Source organism: Ovis aries, chromosome 2 (genome assembly GCF_016772045.2).
Source record: "Ovis aries strain OAR_USU_Benz2616 breed Rambouillet chromosome 2, ARS-UI_Ramb_v3.0, whole genome shotgun sequence".
In the NCBI taxonomy this organism is placed as follows: Eukaryota; Metazoa; Chordata; class Mammalia; order Artiodactyla; family Bovidae; genus Ovis; species Ovis aries.
In genome coordinates this window covers 213630823-213658703 of record NC_056055.1, presented here as the reverse complement: position 1 = coordinate 213658703, position 27881 = coordinate 213630823, and the positions used below count along the sequence as shown (strand labels likewise).

Sequence of the window (27881 nt, the reverse complement as noted above, 5' to 3'; positions counted from 1 at the left end):
ATGGAACAGACTTGGGTTTGATCCCTAGATTGGGAAGATCCCCTAGAGGAGGAAATGGCAACCCATTCCAGTATTCTTGCCTGAAGAATCTTATGGACAAAGGAGCCTGGTGGGCTACAGCCCATGGAGGTGCAAAGAGTTGGACATGACCGAGCAAATAAGCACAGCACATAGCACTATATAAGTTTATAATATATGGCATACGATATCACTTAAATATTCAAAACAAGTTTAGTGAATATCCACAAACTCACATATCTATAGAATTACAGGAATAGAAAAAGAAAGATAATAGTGTTTTTAAAGCCAAAATAAGACTGAACAAACATGTCAGTTACTTTTGAGAAATCAAATAGAGTGAGATTGGAGGAAAAAACAAACAAAACAATAGGTTTAGCCATGTGAAGGTCATTTTTGTCCCTGGCAAGAGTTGTTTTATGGCAAGGGTAAAAACCTTGATTATAATATATTCAGCAGACAGAATGTCACATGGGGAAATAGAGAGTACCTATTTATAGAGGTACAGTCCTCCAAGGGCTCCAAGGTGGCACAGTAGTAAAAAATCTGAGAGTCCCTTGGACTGCAAGATCAAACCAGTCAATCCTAAAGGGAATCAGTCCTGAATAATCACTGGAAAAACTGATACTGCAGCTGAAACTGCAATACTTTGCCCACCTGATGCGAAGGACTGGCTCACTGGAAAAGACCCTGATGCTGGGAAAGATTGAAGGCAGGAGGAGAAGGGGACAACAGAGGATGAGATGGTTGGATGGCATCACCAACTGGATGGACGTGAATTTGAGCAAGCTCCGGGAAGTTGGTGATGGACAGGGAGGCCTGGCATGCTGCAGTCCATGGGGTCACAAAGAGTTGAACATGACTGAAGGGCTAGACACACAACTGGGTTTCACAGAAGAGGAGTCAATATGAAAGCACTGTGTATCACTTTTGGTTCAGTCGGCTGGCCAGAACTTAGTCACATAGGTCCACTTGACTGCAAGGGAAACTGAGAAATATAGTTGGCTGTGTATCCAGTAGAGGAAAGAAACAGGGATAATGAGCACACCATGCTATCTCAGTCGCAGGAATAAGTGGAACCTTTATTTCCTTATGTCTTTCAAAATTAGATTACATATTCCTGACTTACTAGCTTAGCAACTAGGCAACCGAGGTTAGTTTGATTTGATTAATTTTTACAGAAATTCTGTTGGACCCTAGTGATTACTACTTCTTTTTTCCCCGTGTATTCACAAATGGTTCCTTAAAGTATCCATCTTAGAGTATTATCCAATGATGTAGCTTATGAACTCGGACATCTCCCCATTCTTTTCAAAAATTGAAGTAATGTTTACTCACTTTTAGCATTACAAGATCAGTCCAATTGTCTATGACTGCTGCAGATTCACCAACAGCAGTTCAGTTTTATTGAATAATGCTATCACCACTCTGGGCTACAAATTCAGTCATGCCAAATAATTTAAACAGTTTTAAAAGATTTGTTTACTTCAAATCGTGCATCACAGCTTATTAGTGGTTTACGAAATTGATTTGGGACTTCCCTGGTAGCTCAGATGGTAAAGAATCTGCGTACAGTGCAGGAGGCCCAGTTTCAATCCCAGGAGGCCCAGAAATGAATTATACCTACATAAATGAGCTTCCCAGGTGGCTCAGCGTTAAGGAATCTGCCTGCCAATGCAGGAGACGCAACAGACACAAGTTTGATCCCTGGGGCAGGAAGACTCCCTGGAGAAGAAAATGGCAACCCACTCCAGTGTTCTTGCCTGGAAAATCCCAAGGACAGAGGACCCTGACGGGCTACAGTCCATCAGGTCACAAGAGTCAGACACAACTTAGTGACTAAACCACCACCACCTCCACCGTGTTTTACTAACACTGAGCTCCCGTTATTTCTTCTGGAAGCTCATTAACCTGTGCTCTGTGCTTAGAGATATATTAAAAGGTTTGTGTTCTTCAGTAGCATAACCAAGGTAAAAGTGTTCGGGTTGTGGAGTGACAGGAGGAGACATTGGAAAAATAGATTTGTATAAGATCATAAAATGACATTTCTTAGAAATGATTTGATTTCTAGGAGAAGAGTGACCAGATCAAATTTTTGTTTTAGAACACATTCTTAAGAAGAGGATTCATTAACTTGGAAAAATATTAGGAATGAAAGTTAGTTAGAAAATTATTATAGTGGTACAAGAAAATGTTAATGACAGCCTGATTTAAAGCAAACACTTTGAGAATGGAGAGAAAACAATTGACTCATGGCTATTATGAAAATATAAAATATTTGGAAATTATTCACCAATATTGTTTCAGTGCTTATAACATATTAGTAAAGCAGACAGATTCAAGTCTGTCTCCTCTTGAATATTATATTCTAGCAGAGGCAGATGGACAGTAAATAATAAAGACAGTAAAATATATTAATATCATGAGAAAACCAGCTTTGCTGGATCAACAAATTTGTGTAATAACTAATAGATGATAAACAAAAAAAAATCAGATGTATATTATAAAGTTTTTGAATACCAGGTTATGAACCATTTGGGCAGAAAAGTGTAAGGCATTGAAGAGATTTTCTTAAGGTCAATTTGTTTAGAAAGTAGTATTAGGAAAAATAATTGAGGATGGAATTGAAATTATATCCAAGAGGACTATGAATGATACCTATTTTTTATTTTTTGAGGTAATTAGGATTCTATTGAATTTTTTGATAGATGAATTAAATGATCATTAAGGAATTTGAGAGAGATAATTAAGTGCTGAGCAGCATGGAGTAGGTTAACTCAATAAAACCTTGCTTCCAACAGGTGAACAATACCATCATTTGGTGCAGTTTTCTAGGATTAAAGTAAGTTATTCAATAAACACTACTTGTTTTTCTTCCCATTGTTTCACTCAACTATCTTTTGTGTGTGTATATGCGATTACCTCCCCTCCCCTGCTCTCTTTATCTTTCATCTCTAATGCTGACTAATTCTAAACTAGGATTCTGTACACTCTCTTGATTGCAGTAGCTTTCCAAGGAGCTTGACTTAGGGAAGTGGCCTTAATACACAGCAAAAGAAAATGATGCAAGCCAGGGTATGTATGTCAGAGTATTTTAAGGAATATTTACATTTTAAAACCAAGAAAACATGTCCAAAAAATAAATTGAAGATTCAAAACAAATAATTCAAGATAATTATTTAATTATTTATTTATTTAATTATTATTAAAGATAATACATTATCTTTAATAATAATTAAAGATGCATAAAGATGGTAATAGAAATAGTGTGCAACAAGTTAAAAAGATCTAGAGTAATTTTGTAGAATACGCATAGTGAATCTCCATTTCAAGTATATCAGATAGAAATGAGTGACAAGTTCAACTGCCTTCTGTGCACAGAGATTAGGTCGGTTTAAGCTTAAGACACTGGCAGCGTGTTGAGCCCATAAAAGGCATGGGACAGTCTTATGGAGTATCTGATATGGGATTAAAATAAAAATATGGGTTAAGACTCTGTAATATAATATTGTAGTCCTTCTTTTATTGGTTTGCATAATATGACAAAATTTAATTATGCATGCCATATTAAACTTGTAAGATACTTACTAACATTTTATTTCTATTGGTATGACATCTATTTTTATTCTGGTGCCTTTTGTATCTCGTGTTAAAATCAATAAGTACATGTTTCTTTTTTCTTCTGAACTTCTTGAATTTCTAGCTAGAAATTATAGGCTTCACATATGATTATTTCCTAGGGTTCCATCCTCGTCAGTTTTTGTTTCAACAAATGCCTATTGAGTGTCTTCCATGTGGTACATATTATTATTGTTGGGATTATAGCAATAAACAAAAGTAAAAAAAAAAAAAAGCCTGCTCTTGTGGAGTGTTTTAATGGGAGCAAAGAAAAATGTAAGAAAAGGATAGGAACTGGTTAGGTGGGGTTTTACAAAGGAGAACAAGGAAAGAGAAATTAAAAGGGTATATTTGAATTGACTTGAAAAAACAAGTGGTAGAACATATAGATACTTGCAAAGGATAGGTTTCAGACTGAGGGAAGATAAAGAATGAATGCCAAAAGTAAGACATTATCTAAAAAGAATGTGTGGCCCTTTGCAGCAAAATTAGAACAATGTTTGTCTTCTATGTTTTATTTAACTTGAAATGATTAAAAAATATTCAATTTACAGAAAAATTATATACATTCTTTAATTCTCCCCATCATTAGCTTATTTTCACTGACACATCATTGGCTCTCTGTAGTTTAGCTTTCTTCATTTTTCTTCTAGTTTTATTGAAATATAATTGACATACAACAATTAGTAAATTATAATTGATGCTATATAAGTTTAAGTTGTGTATCATAATGATTTGACTTATGCACGTCATGAAATGATATCATAGTAAGTTTAGTGATATTAAGAAGAGGTGGCAGGAATACAAACAAAAATTATACAAACAAGATCTTCATGACCCAGAAAACCATGATGGTGTGATCACTCACTTAGAGCAAGATCCTAGACTGAAAAGTCAAGTGGGCCTTAGGAAGTATCACTATGAACAAAGTTAGTGGAGGAGATGGAATTCCAGTTGAGCTATTAAAATCTTAAAGATGATGCTGTGAAAGTGCTGCACTCAATATGCCAGCAAATCTGGAAAAATCAGCAGTGGCCACAGGACTGGAAAAGGTTAGTTTTCTTTCTAATCCTAAAGAAGGTAAATGCTGAAGAATGTTCAAAATACTTCACAATTGCACTCTTCTCACATGCTAGCGAAGTAATGCTCAAAATTCTTCAAATCAGGCTTCAACAGTATGTGAACTGTGAACTTCCAGATGTTCAAGCTGGATTTTGAAAAGGTATAGGAACCAGAGATCAAATTACCAGCACCTGTTGGATCATGAAAAAAGCAAGAGTTCCATAAGAACATCTACTTCTGCTTTATTGATTATGCCAAAGCCTTTGACTGTGTAGATCACAACAAACTGGAAAATTCTTCAAGAGATGGGAATACCTGACCACCTGACCTGCCTCCTGAGAAATCTGTATGCAGTTCAAGAAGCAACAGTTAGAACTGGACATGGAACAACAAAGTGGTTCCAAATCGGGAAAATAGTACGTCAAGGCTGTATATTCTCACTCTGTTTATTTAACTTATATGCAGAGTACATCATGCGAAATGCAGGGCTGGATGAAGCACAAGCTGGAATCAAGATTGCCGGGAGAAATATCAATAACCTCAGATATGCAGATGACACCATCATTATGGCAGAAAGTGAAGAGGAACTGAAGAGCCTCTTGATGAAAGTGAAAGAGAAGAGTAAGAAGCTGGCTTAAAACTCATCATTCAAAAAACTAAGATCATGGCATCTGGTCCCATCACTTCATGGCAAATAGATGGGGAAACAGTGGAAACAGTGACAACTTTATTTTCTTGGGCACCGAAATCATTGCAGATGATGACTGCAGCCATGACGTTAAAAGATGCTTTATCCTTAGAAGACAAGCTATGACCAACCGAGGCAGCATATTAAAAAGCAGAGACATTACTTTGCCAACCGAGGTCCATCTTGACAAATCTGTGGTTTTTCCAGTAGTTGTGTGGATGTGAGTCGGACTATAAAGAAAATTGAGCACCGAAGAATTGATGCTTTTGAATTGTGATGTTGGAGAAGACTCTTTAGAGTCCCTTGGACTGCAGGAAGATCAAACCAGTCAGTGCCAAAGGAAATCAGTCCTGAATATTCATTGGAAGGACTGATGCTGAAGCTGAAACTCCAATCATTTGGCCACCTGATGCAAAGAATTGACTCACTGTAAAAGACCCTGATGCTGGGCAAGATTGAAGGGAGGAGGAGAAGGGGATGAGAGAGGATGAGATGGTTGGATGGTATCATCGACTAGATGGACGTGAGTTTGAGCCAGCCTTGGGAGTTGGTGATGGACAGGGAAGACTGGCATGCTTCAGTCCATGGGGTCTCAAAGAGCTGGACACAACTGAGGGACTGAATTGAGCTGAAATTTAGTGAACGAGCATGCGTGCTAAGTTGCTTCAGTCATGTCCGACTCTTTGGACCTGTGACCCTGTGGACTGTAGACCACCAGGCTTTTCTGTCCATGGGATTCCTCAGGCAAGAATAGTTGAGTGTGTGTCCATGTCCTCCTTCAGGGGATCTTCCTGACCCAGGGATTGAACTTGTGTCTCTTATGTATCCTGGATTTGCAGGTGTCTTCTTGACCAGTAATGCCACTTTCCATATATATCACATGTTCTTTATCATCTGTTGATGAACACTTACATTGTTTCTGTATCTTGGCCATTGTAAATAATGCTACAATAAACATAAGGGTTCATATATCTTTCCTCATTACTTTTTGTTTTCTTCAAATAAATACCCAGGAGTGGTTTTGATGGATCATATGGTAGTTCTATTTTTCGTTTCTGAGGAATCTCCATACTGTTTTCCACAATGGCTGTATCAATTTATATTCCCATCAAGAGTGGACAAGTTTCTTTTTCTCCACATCCTTGCCAGCACTTGTTATTTGTTTTTTTTTTTTTTTTGATAATTATCATCCTTACAGATGTACAATGATATGTCATTGTGATTTTGACTTGTACTTACCCTGATGATTAGTGATGTTGAGCACCTTTTCATAGGTACATTGGGCATCTGTGTATCTTCTTTGGGAAAAGGTCTATTCAGATTCTCTGCCCCCCCACCTTTTTTTTTTTTAAGTCAAGATTATTTTTTGTTGTTGAGTGGTGTGAGTTCTTTGCATATTTTAAATATTAAGTCCTGTTTAGATATATTATTTGGAAATATCTTCTCCCTTTCTGTAGGCAACCTTTTAGTTTTTGCTCATAGTTTCCTTCTCTGTGCAAAATCTTTTTAGTTTCCTATAGTCCCATTTGTTAACATTTGCTTTTATTTTCCTTGCCTGAGGGGACCTATCTCCAAAATTATTACTAAGACTGACATCAAATAGCTTACATCTATGTTTTCTTCTAGAACTTTTATGGCTTCACAACTTATGTTTAAGTATTTAATTCATTTTGACTTTATTTTTACGCATAATGTGAGAGAGTAGTCCAGTATGATTGTTTTGCATATGTCTGGTTTTATGTGTTTTTTATATAAAATTTTATATATAATAGTATAATAGTAATAGTATTTATTTCTCCTCATTGTTAAACTATTTTAAGTGGCAATAGTTTGTTCTTTATAATTAATTAAAATACCAACATGAATCTTAAAGACTTTTTGCATCAAGAACGATTGTTGAACTAATGTTGCTTCCTGTGTAAGGCTTACTGAAGCCTCAAAAAAAAAAAAAATCATAGCGTTTGCTTCTTTATTTTCTCTACAGATCTTACATCACTCTTTGTTCTGTCTATTTTCTTTAATAGGTACAATTTCAGAATAGATTTTCTTCACTATCACTAAAGATCCAGCTTCTCTGGTGAAAGCTTCAAACATTCTTCTATTGACTTTCTTTCAGGCCTGGGAGAGGAAATGTTAACCTTTTGGCCTCTCTCTGGTATAATACATGAGTTTCATTTTTCTTTTATTTGTTATAACAAATTATAATTTGTGGTCAGATATACCTCCAAGATTACAATCCAGATTGAAACTGAAGAAGTGTTTAAGACCTCATTACCTTTGAAGGACTTGTAATTTTAAATATATTTTAAATAAAGAAGTTATACAGGCAATAATCACTTTTTTAAAAGATTAACTAAGAATAAAATATATGAAAACATATATTCAACCCATTGCCCAAACTGATATTGATTAAGTAGAGTTTAATCCATTCACTTTATTCATTTTGTTTTTAGAAATTAAATGTACTTTTTATTCTTTAGGAAAAGGGAAATAGAGGAGGACTATTATTGTTATTGTAACTTTATTATAATATTGTTTTTTTTTCTCAGAATTTGTTCTCCATAGAAGAGAAAGAAGTAAGATATAGTGTTTTGCTTATTTTTTTTTCAGCTAATATAATTGGAAAAGTGTAGTCTTCACTATAATGTGTCGCTATTACTTACTAGTTGCAAGACTGTGTTGATAAACTTGGACAGATCAATTATGGAGGCTGTTATGTTAATAAAATATATATATGGCATGGTAAAACTCCATGTTCTGGAAAAGCAGGTGTCATAAGCAGAATCCTAATGAAGTCCTAAAAATATTCTGCATGTTGAAGATGGACACATTTAGAAAATGTTGGTTAGCCAGACATTATAAATAGCTGGAGTTTCCTCTCAGGCAATATGGCTGTTTTGGAGAAGGTTTACAATCTTGATTTAAGAGTTCAGAAACTTAGGCTGGACAAAATAAGGAAAAGGAGGAAATTCAAAGTATGATGACTGAGTAAAAGTAAGCAATAGACTCTCAGGGCACACTTTCAAAGTCAGAGTTTCAGGAAAGATTAGACAAGAATGCTAAATGTTGAACAGACAACTGGGCATGTCAGAGTATGAATAGATGTTACAATATTAAAAATAGAAAAGGAAGAGAATTGATAAATTAAGGCATTTAACACTGGCCTTGGGTTTTGGGAATAAGCTAAAACAGGAAGAATGTGAGAGCAGAAGAGATGAATGGGAAGGTTACAGGGGTCAGTTATCCAAAGGATACTGCTATTGGATGTAAGTGCTTAATAATAAATAATAGAGTGAAAAGGAACTGGGAAACTTGGAATAAACTAGGCTCCAAAACTGAAAAACAATTATGTTTATATTTTGCTGTTCCAGAAAGCAGAATTTAGGGTCAGTAGGCAGAGATTTTGACTTCCCTGGTGGCTCAGATGGTAAAGCCTCTGTCTCCAATGCGGGAGACCAGGGTTCGATCCCTGGGTCAGGAAGATTCACTGGAGAAGGAAATGGCAATCCACTCCAGTACAATTGTCTGGAAAGTCCCATGGACAGAGGAGCCTGGTAGGCTACAGTCCAAGGTGTCGCAAAGAGTCGGACACAACTGAGCGACTTCACTCACTCAGGCAGAGATTTTAAGGAAGTATATTCTAGTTATAATTTTCAACTAACTTCTTCTATTTAATGTTATATAAAATTTGAATTACACTTTACCAGAGAGTCCCTCATCAGTAGAATTATGTAAATAGGTTGAATTATCTCTTAAGTGATAGCATATTGAGAGTTTCTATAATATGTAGAAGGCATAAGGAAATTATATCTCAAAAAGTTCCAACATTTTAAAGAATAGTGGGCTTTGGGGTGGGGTGAGGGCAAGGATTGGGAAGGGAGTAATCAGCAGGTATTAGAACTCAACACAGAGATATTAATAAGATTGTGGGTAATAAATGTGATTTAATGAAATGAACATAAATCACATATGAATTCAATTGATTCAGCATTTTCTGTCAGCCTCTTCAACTATTGGAATTGGTACCTGAGTATAGCAGTTTTAAGCCCTGACCTGGAGTCAGGTGGCTGCATCTGAATAGTTTTAAGAACTTCAGATTCTCAACCTTGTTAACTTGACAAGAATTTTAGTATTCATACACTTTTAATAAAGGTAATTACACTTCTACATTAACAGTGAATCCATTTCTCTACGGCATCATTTATCTTACAATTGTTTAAATATTAAGAGCACTACTGTTTTATGTGAATACTTTTAATATCCATTTTCTCAAAGAAATGAGAATAAACTTCACTGTAGATAAATCACTTGTTTCAGTAATTGACAAAACAGTCACATTTATTAGCACTTCCCTTGGGTTATCAATCGAGCTACCTCTGTAGTTAAGTAAGCAACTCAGTGGACATTTTAAGGTTCACTATATGGGCTTCCCTGGTGGCTCAGAGGTTAAAGCATCTGCCTGCAATGCAGGAGACCTGGGTTTGATCCCTGGGTTGGGAAGATCCCCTGGAGAAGGAAATGGCAACCCACTCCAGTATTCTTGCCTGGAGAATCCCATGGACGGAGGAGCCTGGTGGGCTACAGTCCACGGGGTAGCAAAGAGTCAGACACAACTGAGCGACTTCACTTCACTTCACTTCATGTACATACTACTTGAGGACTAGATATAGTCAAAGGATAAAGGGGTATAGAAAAACACTGCCAGTGTGAAACCCAGAGGTTCTTAGAGAAGACAGACATATACATAGATTATATGCATACTATATTGTGGTAAGTTATCGAATATATCTTTTTTTCTTTTGAATGGAACTCAGAAGAGAAAAAGTAAGAATGTTCCATGATGTAACTAGCATTTTGAGAATTACCTACCACTAAGGAATTTTTGATTCTCCTTTCTTGGGTATGAATGAGGTCTTAATCTTGGAATTTGAGAGTTCTGGTGGACCTCTGTAAGAATCAGATTTAGTTACTGAGTGTAATGAATGGCAGGAAGAAGATAGAAAAAGTATTGTGGACTGCAGGTATTTTTAGTTGTTTTTTGAAGATGAAACTATTTTTACTGTGTTTCTATAATGTATGTAAGTGATTATGCTTTATGTGAAAGAAAATAATATAGTGATACATAAGTAGAAATGTAAATTTCCTCTATAATCTTTCTTCTTACCCTCATCCCCATTCCTTTCATCTTATCACACTCTGAGCCAGTCAATGATAATACTTCTCTATAAAGTCCTCCTGACCTTAAAAAATAAACACATAAACATGTATATTTACACAAATAGAATCATTCAATCTACGCAGTACTGTGTAACAATTTTTTTTTCTGTTTAATTAGTATGCTGTGAAAATTTCACATATTAATATTTATGTCTGTAATGTTCTCCTCTTTGTAACTGCATGACATTCCATTGTGTAAATGTACTGTAATTTGATGAACCAATCCCTAATAGAGGTGTATCTGACTAGTTTGCAATTTTTCACTACTACAGATATGACTACCCTAAAGTCCAGTTGTAAATTACATTTTTTAATTAGGCTAAATTCTTAAAAGGGAAGTCAGCATAAAGGAGTTATGCACACTTTAAACTTGGGTATATATTGTCTCCAGTATTCTTTTTTAAATTATTTTTTAATATAAATTTATTTATTATAATTGGAGGCTAATTACTTTACAATATTGTATTGGTTTTGCCATACATTAACATGAATCCACCACAGGTGTACACGTGTTCCCCATCCTGAACCCCCCCGCCCACGTCCCTCTCCGTACCATCCCTCCTGGGTCATCCCAGTGCACCAGCCCCAAGCATCCTGTATCCTGCATCCAACCTGGACTGGCGATTTATTTCTTATATGATATTATACATGTTTCAATGACATTCTCCCAAATTATCCCACCCTCTCTGTTCCATACATCTGTGTCTCTTTTGCTGTCTCGCATACAGGGTTATCGTCACCATCTTTCTAAATTCCATATATATGCGTTAGTATACTGTATTGGTGTTTTTCTTTCTGGCTTACTTCACTCTGTATAATAGGCTCCAGTTTCATCCACCTCATTAGAACTGATTCAAATGTATTCTTTTTAATGGCTGAGTAATACTCCATTGTGAATATGTATCATAGCTTTCTTATCCAGTCATCTGCTGATGGACATCTAGGTTGCTTGCATGTCCTGGCTATTATAAACAGTGCTGTGATGAACATCCCAGGGACGGAGGAGCCTGGTGGGCTGCCGTCTATGGGGTCACACAGAGTCAGACACAATTGCAGTGACTTAGCATGCATGTATACATGCATATATTGTCTATTACATTTCAAAAAGTTTTGTAAATGTGTCCAACACAATGCAAGTGTTGCCACACCCTGGCCAGAATTGCAATAACAGCCATTTGAGCACTTAGTAACATAGAACATAAAAAATAGCATATCTTAAATTTGTAAATAATCATCACAAATTGCTGCTAAGTCACTTCAGTCGTGTCCAACTCTGTGCGACCCCATAGACAGCAGCCCACCAGGCTTCTGCATCCCTGGGATTCTCCACGTAAGAACACTGGAGTGGGTTGCCATTTCCTTCTCTAATGCATGAAAGTGAAAAGTGAAAGTGAAGTTTCTCAGTCGTGTGAACTCTTAGCAACCCCATGGACTGCAGCCCACTAGGCTGCTCCGTCCATGGGATTTTCCAGGCAAGAGTACTGGAGTGGAGTGCCATTGCCTTCTTGGAGATTGCTTTCACTGAAAACTGTTCTTTTTTTATGTCTTTGTCTTTTTGGTATTTATTGTTCTGTAAAGTATCTTAAGATTATTAATCTCCTATAAATTGTATCATAATTTGCAAATATTTTTCTTGCTTTGAATATAGCTTAATTTTGCTGTTTTTTATTCACACAGAAATTTCTGATATTAAGTAGTAATTTTTGTGAGTCATTTTGCATCTGGCTACAGAGGCTTAAAAATGGAGATAAGAGTGCAGAATTTTGAACCAGAAAGCTTGAGTTAACATATTAGCCCCACTATGACTTAATATCTCTGTGCCTTAAGTCTGTACCTCTCAGTAATAGTTTCTTTCCCCTAGAGGATTAGTGTGCACACATAAATCAACAGAGGTAAAAGTATTTAAGAGGGTGTCTGTCATAATTAAGTACTCAAATAATGTTAGTTTTTATTATTATTTATATAAATATATATGTTCCCTTAATTTATTAGTTAAAGCATTCAGAACAATGGGAAATGCTTAAAATGAGAGTGGTGATTATTTTTTGTTACTGTCACTAATAGAAATGGTCTTTAAATTCTAAAAGCTGGATGAAATTTTTGCTTTTGATCAAAATTTTTACAGTTATGGCTTTAAGCTAATGTCATTAAAACAAAGTATCATAAAAATTATAACTGTGGTAGCAATATAATGAGAACTTTCACATGATCAGAATATGTCAATGATATTTCTTATACAGCTTTATCAAGTACTAAAAAATCCATGGAGGAAAATAAAATTATTTTAGAGCTGAGATGGCTTTCTGAACTTTATGATCCCACAATTCCATCTTGTTCCTATTTCATCCTGAGCATGTGAATATATGAATATATGAATTTGCCATAGTCCAATATGGCTGCTTGAGCTCCAGCTATTGTGTCATGGTTCTAGCCAACAGGAGAGAGGCACAAGAACAAAGAATAAAAAGAGCATATACTCTTCTTTATATGTACTCTTCCTAAAAGTTGTACACCTACATCCACCTATATCCTATCGTCCAGAGTTATTTGTCATGACCACATTTAGCTAAAGGGAGTTAAATGTGAAAAATGGGGATTCCGTAATTAATGAAGAAAGAACAAATTCTGAATTTTGGTCTCAGTAGGCTTTTCAGTAGTTAAGATTTGGAATAAATGAAACTTGAACTGGAACAGTAAAAGCAGAAAGAGGGAAATGGATACACATGCCTATCAAAATATATTTTTTTCTTAAACTTCAATATTTGCTCTTGGCACCATAGAAAAACATTTTAAAAACTGAGTTAATTCATGCACAGGCAAGTGCATCGGTGTTACCTCTAAAGCTAGAAAAGTGAAAGTGGGAGTGTAGTCCTTCACTCACATCCCACTCTGCGACCCCTGGATGGTAGCCCACCAGACTTTGTCCTTTTAATTGTCTAGGCAAGAAGACTGGAGTGGGTAGCCATTCCCTTCTTCAGGGGATTTCTTCAGCCCAGAGATAAAATCCAGGTCTCCTGCATTTCAAGCAGATTTTTTACTGTCTGACCCACCAGGAAAACCTATCTAAAGATTAATGCTGTTCATAAATGTATAAATGTGTATATGTGAAGTATTTCCATCACTTACAGAAGGTCCACTCATGTCTCTTCCCATTCAATAACTACCTCCATAGAATCTACTATGTAATTTATGTTAATATAGATATATATTGCCTGTTCTTAAGCTTTATATAAACACTATTCACAATATGCACACTTTTGTGATGGGTTTCTTTCTCTGAGCACACTGACTCAGAAATTTACCCCAAAAAGTAACATATTGATGAGGGAGAATAGCTGTTAACTGAAAAGAATAAACTTTACATATTTTATGTAATCTTAGAAGATTTTCAAGTGAACAGGTCTCCAACATACATGTACATATGAAAAAAAATGGTGAAAGTATGCTTCATTTTTCTCTTTTATCTCAGTTCAGTTCCATTGCTCAATCATGTCCGACTATTTGCAACCTCATGAACTGCAGAATGCCAGGCTTCCCTGTCCATCACCAATCCCCAGAGCTTGCTCAAACTTATGTCCATTGAGTTGGTGACGCCATCCAACTATCTCATCTTCTGTCATCACCTTCTCCTCCTGCCTTCAATCTTTCCTAGCATCAGGGTCTTTTCTAAGGAGTCAGCTCTTAGCATCAGATGGCCAAAGTAATGGAGTTTCAACTTCAACATCAGTCCTTTCAATGAACATCCAGGACTGATTTCCTTTAGGATTGACTGTCTTGATCTCTTTGCAGTCCAAGGTATTCTCAAGAGTTTTCTCCAACACCATAATTCAAAAACATGAATACTTCGGTGCTCAATTTTCTTTATAGTCCAACTCTCACATCCACACATGACTACTGGAAAAACTGTAGCTTAGACAGACCTTTGTCGGCAAAGTAGTATCTCTGCTTTTAATATGCTTTCTAGGTTGGTTATAACTTTTCTTCTAAGGAGAAAGTGTGTCTTAAATTCATGGTTGCAGTCACCGTCTGCAGTGATTTTGGAACCCAAGAAAATAAAGTCTGTCCCTGTTTCCATTGTTTCCCCATCTATTTGCCATGCAGTAATGGGCTTTTGAACTGTGGTGTTGGAGAAGACTCTTGAGAGTCCCTTGGACTGCAAGGAGATCCAACCAGTCCATTCTGAAGGAGATCAACCCTGGGATTTCTTTGGAAGGAATGATGCTAAAGCTGAAGCTCCAGTACTTTGGCCACCTCATGCGAAGAGTTGACTCATTGGAAAAGATTTTGATGCTGGGAGGGATTAGGGGCAGAAGGAGAAGGGGACGACCAAGGATGAGATGTCTAGACGGCATCATGGACTTGATGGACGTGAGTCTGAGTGAACTTCTGGAGATGGTGATGGACAGGCAGGCCTGGCGTGCTGTGATTCATGGGGTCGCAAAGAGTCGGACACAACTGAGCGACTGAACTGAACTGAATGGGACTGGATGCCATGATGTTAGTTTTTTAAATGTTGAGTTTTAAGCCAACTTTTTTACCCTCCTCTTTTTTTTTTTTCCACTCTCTTCTTTCACTTTCATCAAGAACCTCTTTAGTTCTTCTTCGCTTTCTGCCATAAGGGTGGTGTCATCTGCATATCTGAGGTTATTGATATTTCTCCTAGCAGTCTCGAGTGCAGCTTGTGCTTCCTCCAGCCTGGCATTTTGAATGATGTAATCTAAAATGACAGTATACATCCTTAGCACACTCTTTTCCCAATTTGGAACCAGTCCATTGTTAAATGTCCTCTACCCCATCATTCTTTAAATAAATGTGATCTGATCAAATGCATGACCGTATATGAGATAGGATTGGAGTAAAATTAAGAATTGCTTTAATACCTAAATCCAAATTGTGTACTCATGTATGCAAAAAATTACTCAAAATCAGGAAAGCTGGTATTCTTAGAGTGGGTAGGAGATTTGGGAGTCTGAAAAATTGAGTATTTGGGCCAGAATTTAATGCTACAAATTTGTTGACTATATTCCTTGGTCAAAAATCTTATATAGTTCAGGAAACTGAGGAGAAAAGATTGATATTGTGAATGTAAAGTGCTTATGTCTTTGTCCATTTGTGGCTCAGTGGTAAAGAATCCACCTGCAATGCAGGAGACTCAAGAGATGGGGATTTTATCCATGAGTCCAGAGGATCCCCTGGTGAAAGAAACAGCAGCCCACTCCAGTATTCTGGCCTGGAGAATCCCAGGAACAGAGAAGCCTCCATGAGGTTGAAAAGAGTCAGACATGACTTAGCGACCAAACAACAACAAATTTATTTTAGACGTACTTAAGTACTGATTTTGTATGTATGGATGTGAGAGTTGGACTATAAAGAAAGCTGAGCATCGAAGAATTGATGCTTTTGAGCTGTGGTTTTGGAGAAGATTCTTGAGAGTCTCTGGGACTGCAAGAAGATCCAACCAGTCCATCCTAAAGGAAATCAGAGCTGAATATTCATTGGAAGGACTAATGTTGAAGCTGAAACTCCAATACTTTGGCCACCTGATGTGAAGAGCTGACTCATTTGGAAAGACCCTGATGCTGGGAAAGATTGAAGGCAGGAAGAGAAAGGGGACAGAGGATGAGATGGTTGGATGGAATCACTGACTCAATGGACATGAGTTTGAGTAAACTCTGGGAGCTGGTGATGGACAGGGAGGCCTGGAATGCTGCAGTTCATGGGGTCACAAAGAGTCAGACACAACTGGGTGACTGAACTGAACTGAACTGAAGTACTAATTCGTTTTTCCTCAACATTTCTCATTATCATTCTAAAAGGGCAAACAAAGGAAAATATCTAAGTGGGAAATGTATGAGAAATAATTAAAATTACCAAGAAAACAGATAAAGCTAAAGACCCTTTGTAATCATCAAAGCATCAGATTGTTCAGTTCTTTAAATCAAAGCAAATACTCAGCACTCTTAAAATTTCTAGGTAATTAAATGGGTTCTGTAATTTGGCTACTTTGACTATAATCTTGCTGATATGGACAGTATTTTATTAATGATATCTCAAGGGGGATTTGCGGTAGCTTGAAAATTAATGAAATATTAATAACCAACAACTGAAGAAATGCAGATATGTCTGCTGTGGAAAAAAACGTGACCTGCATGCTCCTTACCTTAAAAGTATTTTATTTATTTTTTTATTTGTATTTGCATTTTAAGCATAATAATGTATGCTGTAACTTGAAGAGTGGGCATTTCACTAAAAATATAGTGTACATATTATGTGATCTTTGGCAAATCTTTGTGCAGAATAACATTTGGTAATTTGACTTGTTTGGGGGTGAAAAGGGACTTCCTGGGTGGCTCAGATGGTAAAGCATCTGCCTACAATGCAGGAGACCCGGGTTTGATCCCTGGGTCAGGAAGATCCTCTGGGGAAGGAAATGGCAACCCACTCCAGTAATCTTGCCTGGGAAATCCCATGAACGGAGAAGCATGGTAGGTCACAGTCCATGGGGTCGCAAAGAGTTGGACACAACTGAGCAACTTCACTTGGGGGTTAAAATTAATTTTTTGCAATAAAAGAGTTGTTTATATTTTCATGTAATGTAATGTGTGACATAATCCTCTGACAGGAAACAGCTGAACTTCTTTGACTTCACATGAAAAATAAATACCTCCCTTACAGAAGGAGAATGGCTAACCTTATGAAGATGATTCTCTGTGATACTATACGGTAGGGCATAAAATTACTGAGCAGTAAGGAGTCAAATTTTCACTCATAAAAAGGGAAGAATTCTGCCTACCCTAATGCATCATTCTAGTATGGAAAGGATCACTGGTCTCCGAAGGAATTATACAGATATATGTGTTGAGAGTGGTGATACAGTCAAATGCTAAATTTCACCTAGTTTGTGGGAAGAAATATCACTTTCACCAAATCATTTAAAACTTATTTGAGGGCACAGTGAAATTTGTTTCAGTTCAGTTCAGTCGCTCAGTTGTGTCCGACTCTGCGACCCCATGAGTCACAGCACGCCAGGCCTCCCTGTCCATCAACAACTCCCGGAGTTCACTCAGGCTCATGTCCATCGAGTCAGTGATGCCATCCAGCCATCTCATCCTCTGTCGTCCCCTTCTCCTGCCCCCAATCCCTCCCAGCATCAGAATCTTTTCCAATGAGTCAACTCTTTGCATGAGGTGGCCAAAGTACTGGAGTTTCAGCTTTAGCATCATTCCTTCCAAAGAAATCCCAGGGCTGATCTCCTTCAGAATGGACTGGTTGGATCTCCTTGCAGTCCAAGGGACTCTCAAGAGTCTTCTCCAACACCATAGTTCAAAAGCATCAATTCTTCAGTGTGGTCATGTCCAACTCTTTGCAACGCCATGGACTATACAGTCCATGAAATTCTCCAGGCCAGAGTACTGGAGTGGGTAGCCTTTCCCTTCTCCAGGGGATCTTCCCAACTCAGGGATCAAACCCAGGTCTCCCACATTGCAGGTGGATTCTTTACCAGCTGAGCCATAAGGAAAGCCCAAGAATATTGGAATGGGTAGCCTATCCCTTCTCCAGTGGATCTTTCTAACCCAGGAGTCAAACCAGGGTCTCCTGCATTGCAGGCAGATTATTTGCCAACTGAGCTATGAGGGAGGGCATAGTTTTAAGCCATTACATAAGCATTCAAATTGGGCAGAACCGAATAGACATTTTACTAGTGAGGAGATGCAGATGGCCAAAAAGCACATGAAAAGATGTTCAATGTCACTAATCATCAAGGAAATGCATATCAAAACCACAATGAAATATCATCTCACACCTGTCAGAATGACTGCCATCAAAAAGAACACAAAAATGGGGCTTCCTTGTTGGTCCAGTGGTTAAGAGTCCAGCTTCCAGTGCAGGGGATGTGATTCATTCCCTGGTCAGGGAACTAAGATCTCACATGCTGCAGAGCAACTAAGTCTGTGTATGACAACTACTGAACCCACACACTCTAGAGCCCATGCTCAACAACAAGACAAGTCTGCCTGCCTCAACAAAGACTTAGCACAGCCAAAATTTAAGAAAAAGAACACTAATAACCAATGTTCTTAAGGAAAACCCTTATTCACTGTTGGCGAGAATGTAAATCAGCACAGTCACTGTGGAAAACAGTATGGAGGTTTCTCAAAAAAAAACTAAAAATAGAAGTGTCATATGACCCTGCAATTACATAATCCCACTCCAGGGAATATATCATAAAAAGAAAAAAACCAAAAGCACTCACTCAAAAAAAAAATACATGCACTCCAATGTTCATAGCAGCATTACTTACAATTGCCAAGAAAGGGGAGCAACCTAAATGCCCAGCAAAGACATTTGATAAAGAAGATATTGTATGAATATGCAGTGTAATACTATTCAACCAGGAAAAAGAACAAAATTTTACCATTTGCAGCAGCATAGATGGACTTGGAGGGCATTATGCTAAGTTAGATAAGTCAGAAAAAGACAAATACCCTATGATATCACTTATATGTGAAATCTAAAATATACAACAAACTGGTGAATATTACAGAAAAGAATCAGACTTACAGATACAAAAAAGAAACTGGGAGTTACTAGTGGCGGGAAAGTGGCATTATAGAGGTAGGAAGGTGGGAGTACAAACTATTGGATGTAAGACAGGTTCAGGATGTATTGTGAAGCACAGGGAATATAAAGTAACCTTTAATACTGTTTAAGAATTAAGAAATAGGGAAACTGTAGAAAATAAATGAACTATTTCTAACTTATTTGGGGTAATTTGTGGGGGGGGGGCAACAGAATTACCATATAGGATTAACCTTTTATATTGACGTGCTATTTAATATACATGACTTAGCATGAATCTGAATTTATTTGTCACTAAGAATTGAGGAAAATAACTTTTATGTTTGTTTGAGAATATATTTTTTCTACTAGCAGTTGAGAATTTTTATACTTCTGTCTCAGAGTATTTTAACACAGACCCCAATTTTTAGAACAATTATTGTTACCAAGAAAGATTGAAGAGAAAATCCCTTTAAAAAAAGACAACAACAACAGCAAAAAAACACAATATTTGCATAGACCTATGCAGAGCCATACATTGGTACACATATTATTCTATTATTAGTCTCACTGCAAAATAATTCATTTTCTGTGTGTACATTATATCCATCTGTGACCTTGAATGCTGTAATTTGTGATGTGGAAGTGTCCTAACCAAACATGCATTAGTTGTAGCAAGATCAAATACAAAGACTTTACAGAAGCACTAATGATGAGAGAAGTTTTATCCTTTTCATATATAATTTTTTCTTTCATTTGAGGAAATGTTATTTAGCAAGCATGGAATGATATTTTTAGTCTAGAGAGTTAATTAATAATTCATTCGTGAATAATCATTAAAAGCAATTATTAAAATGTATGTCTAACTTCACAAAGCACAACATTAAAATGCGTGCTTATTTCAACTGGCGATTTTTATTCACAGGCCTGCTTCTTGTACTCTCTGCATCTTTTAGTACCTTCCTTACTTAGTACCCTCATTAGTACCTGATTTGTACCTTGTTAGTACCCTTTGGACATTTCTTCTCTCTTTCTCTCTCTTTCTTTCTGTCCATATATTTGTATTAGAATGAACACATACAGCCTTATGAATCTGTGTTTACTAAGTTAGTGCTGCCTGTAAGATGCATAAGTAATAGCCATAGCTGTTACTTAAATTTCTAGTAACCGTAATATAATTTATTTAGGTAAATTTTAAAAGTTATCTGTAACAGAAAAGTATAACCTTTGCTTATGAATGAAAACACATTAGAAATGTTTTTGCTTAATTTATATTTCCTTTATCCATTTTTGAAATGAGATTCAAAGTGCTCTCCTATACTTAAGCTTGAAATGCCATTTGATACAGACTTAGTACCTGAGAATAGGTATGGCACTCTGCTCTAAAAATTGCACACAGTAGACTCTGATTGACCTATTGCTGAAGTTTTTCCTTTTCATCAAGGTATTGCTTTTGGAAAAAGCCCTTGGTAAAGGAGCATTGTCAAATTGATTAATCCATTGGCACTGATCAAATTATTTGATTAGCTACCAGAAATGATGGGCCCAGTGAATAGGAGTTAACTGAAATATTTTTTGATAGCTTAAAAACGTTCTGAACTGACACCTTCTACCTCCTATATTGTGTTTTTCTTCTCTATCCCAATTTTATGCTCCTTGGTAGTCTGCCTTTCCATAATTTTTCCAGCAGAACTTATTTGCTTCTACCTGATGCTCTTAAATATGCAACTGTGATGATAACACTAATCACACTATGATGTGATATTTAGAATTATGTTCCCACACAAAGCTGTAAACTCTTTAAAAAATAGTTCACATCTTAAATTTATGTCAGGGGCTAGCACCATGTTTTCTAAATGACAGAAACTAATGATTGCTTGCTGTCGAATGAACGAATAATTGAACTATCTTCTAAAGGCCCCAGACACTGAGAAATCAACCTAGAGCAGGCACTCTTGATCAAAACCCAGTGTTCTTTATTTCACAAGTCATCAACTTGGTTCTCATTGATATCTCTGAAATTCACAGAAGTAGGCATTGAAAATATTTTTATTTCATTTTGTTTTGGTAAAGCAGCACTTATAATAAAATATTACCTATAAGTTTTAAGGTGCCCCTTTGCATCTTGTATGTTCTGGCTTGGAATTCTATATTTTAATTCTATTTTTTGTGCTTCATATCTAGTTTAATATTTTATATATGTGATTATTATAACACTACAAAAGTGCTAGTGATTTTGAATTGATCTATTAGTAATATCCCTACTGACATTAGATTATTAATTTCATAGTAATTTATTTTCTAAGTCTTTAGAAATATTTCCTTAAATTCAGCAGTAAATCATATAATCTTACTTTCAAAATATAAATATCTCAGTAAAGGGCTTAATTGCAATATAATAGGCCATATCAGTAGTAAAATATCATTTAAGGAGAATGTGAAGAGTTGGGACAATGAATTTCAATGCCAAAATAGCATTAAAAACAATGTTAAAAAAACTTGAAGGCATTTTGAAAACTTAATGTAACTTTAGTGAAAAATTGTAATTTTTATCTCACTAGTGCTTGAGAAGTAAAAAGAAAAATATATATATATATGTATGTAGTTAACTGACAGTCAAAATGAAATATATTAAGACAGTCTATACCGAGTTTTACTCCCTAATCTATGGAATGCCAAATGGAAAACAATTTTAATTAAAATCTTAGAAATCTTATTAAAATTGTATCAGTTCAGTTCAGTTCAGTCACTTAGTCATGTCCAACTCTTTGCGACCCCATTAACTGCAGCACCCAGGCCTCCTTACCCATCACCAATGCCCAGAGTTTACCCAAACCTGTGTCCATTGAGTCTGTGATGCCATCCAACCATCTCATCCTCTGTTGTCCCCTTCTCCTCCTGCCTTCAATCCTTCCCAACATCAGGATCTTTTCAAATGAGTCAGTTCTTCACATCAGGTGGCCAAAGTATTGGAGTTTCAGCTTCAACATCAGTCCTTCCAATGAACACCCAGGGCTAATCTCCTTTAGGATGGACTGGATGGATCTCCTTGCAGTCCAAGGGACTCTCAAGAGTCTTCTCCAACACTACAGTTCAAAAACATCAATTCTTCTGCACTCAGCTTTCTTTATAGTCCAACTCTCACATCCATACATGACCACTGGAAAAACCATAGCCTTGACTAGATGGACCTTTGTTGACAAAGTAATGTCTCTGCTTTTCAATATGCTGTCTAGGTTGGTCATAACTTTCCTTCCAAGGAGTAAGTGTCTTTTAATTTCATGGCAGCAATCACCATCTGCAGTGATCTTGAGGCCCCCCAAAATAAAGTTAGCCACTGTTTCCACTGTTTCCCATCTATTTGCCATAAAGTGATGGGACCGGATGCCATGATTTTCATTTTCTGAATGTTGAGCTTGAAACCAACTTTTTCACTCTCCTCTTTCACTTTCATCAAGAGGCTCTTTAGTTCTTCTTCACTTTCTGCCAAAAGGTGGTGTCATCTGCATATCTGAGGTTATTGATATTTCTCTCGCCAATCTTGATTCAAGCTTGTGCTTCATCCAGCCCAGTGTTTCTCATGATGTTCTCTGCCTATAAGTTAAATAAGCAGGGTGACAATATACAGCCTTGATGTATTCCTTTTCCTATTTGGAACCAGTCTGTTGTTCCATGTCCAGTTCTAACTGTTGCTTCCTGACCTGCATAATGGCTTCTCAAGAGGCAGGTCAGGTGGTCTGTATTCCCATCTCTTTCAGAGTTTTCCAGTTTATTGTGATCCACACAGTCAAAGGCTGTGGCATAGTCAATAAAGGAGACATAGATGTTTTTCTGGAACTCTCTTGCTTTTTTGATGATCCAGTGAATGTTGGCAATTTGATCTCTGGTTCCTCTGCCTTCGTAAAACCAGCTTGAACATCTGGAAGTTCACGGTTCACATATTCCTGAAGCCTAGCTTGGAGAATTTTGAGCATTACTTTACAAGCGTGTGAGATGAGTACAATTGTACGGTAGTTTGAGCATTCTTTGGCATTGCCTTTCTTTGGGATTGGAATGAAAACTGACCTTTTCCAGTCCTGTGGCCACTGCTGAGTTTTCTAAATTTGCTGACATATTGAGTGCAGCAGTTTCACGGCATCATTTTTTGTTTGTTTGTTTAATTTATTTATTTTTTAATTTTAAAATCTTAAATTCTTGCATGCGTTCCCAAACATGACCCCCCCTCCCACCTCCCTCCCCACAACATCTCTCTGGGTCATCCCCATGCACCAGCCCCAAGCATGCTGCACCCTACGTCAGACATAGACTGGCGATTCAATTCTTACATGATAGTATACATGTTAGAATTCCCATTCTCCCAAATCATCCCACCCTCTCCCTCTCCCTCTGAGTCCAAAAGTCCGTTATACACATCTGTGTCTTTTTTCCTGTCTTGCATACAGGGTCGTCATTGCCATCTTCCTAAATTCCATATATATGTGTTAGTATACTGTATTGGTGTTTTTCTTTCTGGCTTACTTCACTCTGTATAATTGGCTCCAGTTTCATCCATCTCATCAGAACTGATTCAAATGAATTCTTTTTAACGGCTGAGTAATACTCCATTGTGTATATGTACCACAGCTTTCTTATCCATTCATCTGCTGATGGACATCTAGGTTGTTTCCATGTCCTGGCTATTATAAACAGTGCTGCGATGAACATTGGGGTACATGTGTCTCTTTCAATTCTGGTTTCCTCGGTGTGTATGCCCAGCAGTGGGATTGCTGGGTCATAAGGTAGTTCTATTTGCAATTTTTAAGGAATCTCCACACTGTTCTCCATAGTGGCTGTACTAGTTTGCATTCCCACCAACAGTGTAGGAGGGTTCCCTTTCTCCACACCCTCTCCATCATTTATTGCTTGCAGATTTTTGGATCGCAGCCATTCTGACTGGTGTGAAGTGGTACCTCATTGTGGTTTTGATTTGCATTTCTCTAATAATGAGTGATGTTGAGCATCTTTTCATGTGTTTGTTAGCCATCTGTATGTCTGCTTTGGAGAAATGTCTATTTAGTTCTTTGGCCCATTTTTTGATTGGGTCGTTTATTTTTCTGGAGTTGAGCTGCATAAGTTGCTTGTATATTTTTGAGATTAGTTGTTTGTCAGTTGCTTCATTTGCTATTATTTTCTCCCATTCAGGAGGCTGTCTTTTCACCTTGCTTATATTTTCCTTTGTTGTGCAGAAGCTTTTAATTTTAATTAGATCCCATTTGTTTATTTTTGCTTTTATTTCCAGAATTCTGGGAGGTGGATCATAGAGGATCCTGCTGTGATTTATGTCTGAGAGTGTTTTGCCTATATTCTCCTCTAGGAGTTTTATAGTTTCTGATCTTACATTTAGATCTTTAATCCATTTTGAGTTTATTTTTGTGTACGGTGTTAGAAAGTGATCTAGTTTCATTCTTTTAAAAGTGGTTGACCAGTTTTCCCAGCACCACTTGTTAAAGAGATTGTTTTTACTCCATTGTATATTCTTGCCTCCTTTGTCAAAGATAAGGTGTCCATATGTGTGTGGATTTATCTCTGGGCTTTCTATTTTGTTCCATTGATCTATATGTCTGTCTTTGTGCCAGTACCATACTGTCTTGATGACTGTGGCTTTGTAGTAGAGCCTGAAGTCAGGCAAGTTGATTCCTCCCGTTCCATTCTTCTTTCTCAAGATTGCTTTGGCTATTCGAGGTTTTTGTATTTCCATACAAATCTTGAAATTATTTGTTCTAGTTCTGTGAAAAATGTGGCTGGTAGCTTGACAGGGATTGCATTGAATTTGTAAATTGCTTTGGGTAGTATACTCATTTTCACTATATTGATTCTTCCGATCCGTGAACATGGTATATTTCTCCATCTATTAGTGTCCTCTTTCATTTCTTTCATCAGTGTTTTATAGTTTTCTATATATAGGTCTTTAGTTTCTTTAGGTAGATATATTCCTAAGTATTTTATTCTTTTCGTTGCAATGGTGAATGGAATTGTTTCCTTAATTTCTTTTTCTACTTTCTCATTATTCGTGTATAGGAATGCAAGGGATTTCTGTGTGTTGATTTTATATCCTGCAACTTTACTATATTCATTGATTAGCTCTAGTAATTTTCTGGTGGAGTCTTTAGGGTTTTCCATGTAGAGGAGCATGTCATCTGCAAACAGTCATAGTTTTACTTCTTCTTTTCCAATTTGGATTCCTTTTATTTCTTTTTCTGCTCTGATTGCTGTGGCCAAAACTTCCAGAACTATGTTGAAGATCACAACAGACAACACAGAAATACAAAGGATCATAAGAGACTACTATCAGCAGTTGTATGCCAATAAAATGGACAACGTGGAAGAAATGGACAAATTCTTAGAAAAGTACAATTTTCCAAAACTGAACCAGGAAGAAATAGAAAATCTTAACAGACCCATCACAAGCACGGAAATTGAAACTGTAATCAGAAATCTTCCAGCAAACAAAAGCCCAGGTCCAGACGGCTTCACAGCTGAATTCTACCAAAAATTTCGAGAAGAGCTAACACCTATCCTCCTCAAACTCTTCCAGAAAATTACCTTCCAGAGGAAGGTAAACTTCCAAACTCATTCTATGAGGCCACCATCACCCTAATACCAAAACCTGACAAAGATGTCACAAAAAAAGAAAACTACAGGCCAATATCACTGATGAACATAGATGCAAAAATCCTCAACAAAATTCTAGCAATCAGAATCCAACAACACATTAAAAAGATCATACACCATGACCAAGTGGGCTTTATCCCAGGGATGCAAGGATTCTTCAATATCTGCAAATCAATCAATGTAATTCACCACATTAACAAATTGAAAAATAAAAACCATATGATTATCTCAATAGATGCAGAGAAGGCCTTTGACAAAATTCAACATCCATTTATGATAAAAACTCTCCAGAAAGCAGGAATAGAAGGAACATACCTCAACATAATAAAAGCTATATATGACAAACCCACAGCAAACATTATCCTCAATGGTGAAAAATTGAAAGCATTTCCCCTAAAGTCAGGAACAAGACAAGGGTGTCCACTTTCACCACGGCATCATTTTTTAGGATTTGAAATAGCTCAACTGGAATTCTATCCCCTCCACTAGCTTTGTTTGTAGTGATACTTCCAAAGGCCCATTTGACATCATATTCCAGGATGTCTGGCTCTAGGTGAGTGATCACACCATTGTGATTATCTGGGTTGTGAAGATCTTTTTTGTATACTTCTCCTGTGTATTCTTGCCACCTCTTCTTAATATCTTCTGCTTTTGTTAGGTCCATACCATTTCTGTCCTTTATTGAGCCCATCTTTGCATGAAATGTTTTCTTGATATCTCTAATTTTCTTGAAGAGATCTCTAGTCTTTCCTATTCCATTATTTTCCTCTATTTCTTTGCATTGATCACTGAGGAAGGCTTTTCTATCTCTCCTTGTTATTCTTTGGAAATCTGCATTCAAATGGGTATATATACCCTTTTTTCCTTTGCTTTTCACTTCTCTTCTTTTCACATTGCCTACACTGTATTATTCTTTTTCCATATCAGACAAAATTAACAAGTGTCTAAAGAAATGTATGTATAAACATGTGGCCATTTTAAGCAATGTATATTCTGTGGCAGTTCAGAATACTTATATTATTCAAATCACTTTGGAGTTTCCGAACATTTGAGCAAAAAATAAAAACCATAGATAATGTTGTTGTTGTTCAGTCACTAAATCATGTCTGACTCTTTGCAACTTCATGGACTGCAGGATGCCAGGCTTCCCTGTCCTTCACTATCTCCCAGAGTTTGCTCAAACTCATGTCCATGGAGTCAGTGATGTTGTCTAATCATCTCATCCTCTGCCACCCTTTCTCCTTAGTGTCCCCTGGGAAGCCCCTGATCAGAGTAAACTCCACATTATCAAGGAATTTTACCATGATCATCCTACTCTAACAATCTCTCGGAAAGCTTGCGCTTATACTTTGACAGTAATATAATATTGTACAGCTCTAACCAAATAATTTAGGAATCTTCACACATGATTTCTTGGCTTTCTGATACCATATTCAAAGATGTTGTTGAAGCAGGCATTATCTATGTGTCAATAGACTGGGATTAAGTTAATTATGTTCATGAAACAGAAAGAAGTCTAATGGAGAATAGTAAACAATAGGAATGTTAGGAGACAGGTCAGAGAGGAGTCCAGGGAGACATCATAAGTGCCTTTCATGCATCACAGTAAAAGTTTGCATTCAATTCTAATTACAAGTGGAATCAATAGCAGGGTTTTAAGTGATCATACCATTACTGCACATTTTCAAGACTTAGGAGTCTTTTACTTTATTTCAAGAGAACATAATGGAGATGGGAAATAACACAGCCATTTCATAATCTATTTTGGAGATAGAATTGGTACAAACTTGTAGTTGGATTGGGTTATAAATAGAAATGACTTTTTGTTCTTTGGTCTGCATACATGGGTGCATGATAGTGCCATAAACTCATAAAATATTAACTGACATGGGAAAGACAGATCGAAAGGTATACTGGGAATAAATGGTAGTTAGTTGTGCCTAATAGACATCCAAATAGTCAAGAAATAGAGTGGTCTTTGTTCTCTGAGATACCCTTTAAACTCAATCACAAAATCTAATTTTGTGGTTGGTCTAGCATAATGCTTTCTGGTTCCAATATTGCACTT

The 27881-nt window shown here is 36.8% G+C and overlaps 1 protein-coding gene and 1 non-coding gene across 4 annotated transcripts in view; both read left to right on the top strand.

The window, feature by feature from the left end:
- Positions 1–27881, top strand: part of ERBB4 (erb-b2 receptor tyrosine kinase 4) — a 1296210-nt gene that overhangs the window by 768535 nt on the left and 499794 nt on the right. The gene's annotated exons all lie outside the window — the stretch shown is intronic.
- Positions 16944–17015, top strand: TRNAC-ACA (transfer RNA cysteine (anticodon ACA)). Its single transcript has one exon. It is a non-coding gene; the product is annotated as a tRNA-Cys (tRNA).